At 38.6% G+C, this 2,884-nt stretch overlaps 1 pseudogene; it reads left to right on the forward strand.

Annotated features, from left to right (window-relative positions):
* Positions 1 to 244: 244 nt before the first annotated feature.
* On the forward strand, positions 245 to 897 carry LOC133754750 (acyl-protein thioesterase 1-like; annotated as a pseudogene).
* Positions 898 to 2,884: the final 1,987 nt, after the last annotated feature.

Genomic DNA, 2,884 nt, shown 5'->3' on the forward strand with positions numbered 1-2,884 from the left:
GGAGCAGCTAGGACATAAAGCAGCACCCATATGGGATGCCGGCACTGCAGGCAGTGACCTTACCCTCTATGCCACAGCACTGGCCCTGACGATTTCTTAAACTCTATTTTCTCTGGCTTAGCGCCTACATGACTGAGCATGTTCCAAGTAGTGCTCCGGTGACTCACTGCTGGCAGACCCTTGGGCTGAGGCCAGACATTCTTCCTCCCTTCCACTTCTGACATGCTGTTGGCTTATTCTGTGTATGTGTGGTAATACCATGTCTGCTCCACTGTTAGCAATCATGCCTCACACCCGGAATGCTGCCACTGTGGTAATTTTCCTTCACGGATTAGGAGATACTTGGCATGGATGGGCAGAAGCCTTTGCAGGTATCACAAGTTCACATACCAAATGTAGCTGCCCACATGCACCCATTATGCCTGTTACATTAAATATAAACATGTCTATGCCTTCTTGGTTTGATAATATTGGACTTTCACCAGACTCACAGGAGGATGAATCTGGAATTAAACAGTCAGCAGAAAATGTAAAGGTTTTGATAGATCAAGAGATGACAAGTGGCATTCCTTCTAACAGAATTATTTTGGAAGGATTTCCTCAGGGAGGAGTTTTATTTTTATATACTGCTGTTACCATACAGCAGAAACTGGTGGGTATCACTGCACTTAGTTGCTGGCTTCCACTTTGGGCTTCATTTCCAAGATGTCCTATCAGTGGTGCTAATAGAGAAGTTTCTATTCTCCAGTACCATGGAGATTGCAACCCTCAGGTCCACTAATGTTTCATTCTCTTACTATGGAAAAGCTAAACACATTGCTAAATCTGGCCAGTGTAACCTTTAAGGCCTATGAAGGCATGAGGCACAGTTCCTGTCAGCAAAAAAGGGATGCTTAACATTTCTGAGGTATGTTAATTTTTCTGCTGTATTACAACAGACCAAACAAGACACACAAGAATGTTTCTTATAAATGAGTGCTAATTGGTAATGAAAATAATTTAGTACTGGACTATAGAATAATAATGTTAATAATGAAGCCATATATTTATCTCTGGATTTAAAAATTTTGAACAATCATTTCTGAGTCAGTTTGCTTTGCCTTGAAGAATAAAATATATTGTTTCAGTTATATAAGTCAGCAAAATCTCATTTATGGCAAGAAATATTCTGTTGCAATGTTGTGCTGTAATGTGGGAAAATGTAAATGTTTTCCACAGTTTCTATCAATGTGAAATAAAACTTAATTCTGAAAAAAGTCTATTTTATCTGATATTAGGCTAGGAACTCCTGCTCATTTTTTAATTTCCATTAGCATAGAATAATTTTCTCCATTCTATCACTTTCAGTCTGTGTGTAGCTTTGTTAGCACGCAGTGTTTCTTGTATATTTTTAATCCATTCAGCCAGTCTATCTTTTATTTGGAGAGTTTATTCCACTTACATTCAAGGTTGTTATTGGTAGCTGGCACTGCAGCTCACTAGGCTAATCCTCTGCCTGTGGCACCAGTATACCGGGTTCTAGTCCTGGTTGGGGTGCTGGTTCTGTCCCAGTTGCTCCTCTTCCAGTCCAGTTCTTGGATGTGGCCCGGGAAGGCAGTGGAGGATGGCCCAAGTCCTTGGGCCCTGCACCTGCATGGGAGACCAGGAGTAAGCATCTAGCTCTTGGCTTCAGATTGGCACAGCGCACCAGTGGTAGTGGCTATTTGGGGGGTGAATCAATGGAAGAAAGACCCTTCTCTTTTTCTCTCTCACTGTATAACTCTGCCTGTCAAAAAAAAGGATTGTTTTTGGTGAGTGATGACTTGTTCTTGCCTTTTTTCCCCACATATATTCTACTGTTTGTTTTACTATTACTTTGTACTAATACTAGGTTTTTGGCCTGATATTCTTTCACGATGCTGGTTATATTTCTCTGTTTCTGTGTTTAGTACATCCTGAAGTATCACTTTTAAGGGGACAAGTTATTTTTTTTTCAAGATTGTTTGTTTTGGAAAGTCTTTATTAACTTTCATTTACAAATTAGAGCTGAGCTGGATATAGTATTCCAGCCCAACAGCTTTGTTTTTCCTTAAGGACTTGGACTATGTCTCTGTTCTATCCTCTTCTAGGGGGCTTTTGATGAGAAATCTGCTGTCAATCTAGAGCTCTTTTAAAGATAATCTTGCATTTCTGTCTTGTACTTTTTAGCATCTTTTCTTTGTGTTTTACATTTGAAAGTTTGAATACTCTGTATTGTGATGAAGACCTTCTCCAATCATGTCTATCTAGGATTCTAGGTACTTCCTGTGCTTGGATGTCCATATCTTTGTCCAAATTTCAGAAAGTTTCTTCTATTATTTTGCTGATTAAGTTTTCTAAATTACTCTGTTTTTCCACTCCTTCAGGAATGCCTAAGACATGTGTAGTTTGTCCTTGATGGTGTCTAATAGACTAAACACTGTTTTCATTTTTCTGAATTTTTTTCTTTTTTTTTGTCAGACTGTGATATTTCAAAACCTTTGTCTTTCAGCTTGGATATTCTTTCTTTGGCACCATTGAGAATGGTGTTCATGCTTTTCACTGCATTTTTTATTTGACATATTGAACTCTTCATTTCTTAATATTTCAATTTGGTTGTTCTTTAATATTTCTATTTCTTCACTGAATTTCTCATTCATGACATGCATCAATTTCTTTAACTCATGTAATTGCTTCTCTGTATTTTTTAGTAATCCTACAATAAGTCCTAGTATTTTTGCATCTTTAAAAATAGTTATTTATTTCATCTGAAAGGCAGAGTAACAGATGGAGGGTACGAAAAAGGAAGAGAGAGAGAGAGATCCTCCATCCACTGGTTCAGTCTCCAAATGGCCAAAATGGCTGAGCTGGGCCAGGTTGAAGCCAG

The sequence above is a fragment of the Lepus europaeus genome, unplaced genomic scaffold (assembly GCF_033115175.1).
Source record: "Lepus europaeus isolate LE1 unplaced genomic scaffold, mLepTim1.pri SCAFFOLD_29, whole genome shotgun sequence".
NCBI lineage: Eukaryota > Metazoa > Chordata > Mammalia > Lagomorpha > Leporidae > Lepus > Lepus europaeus.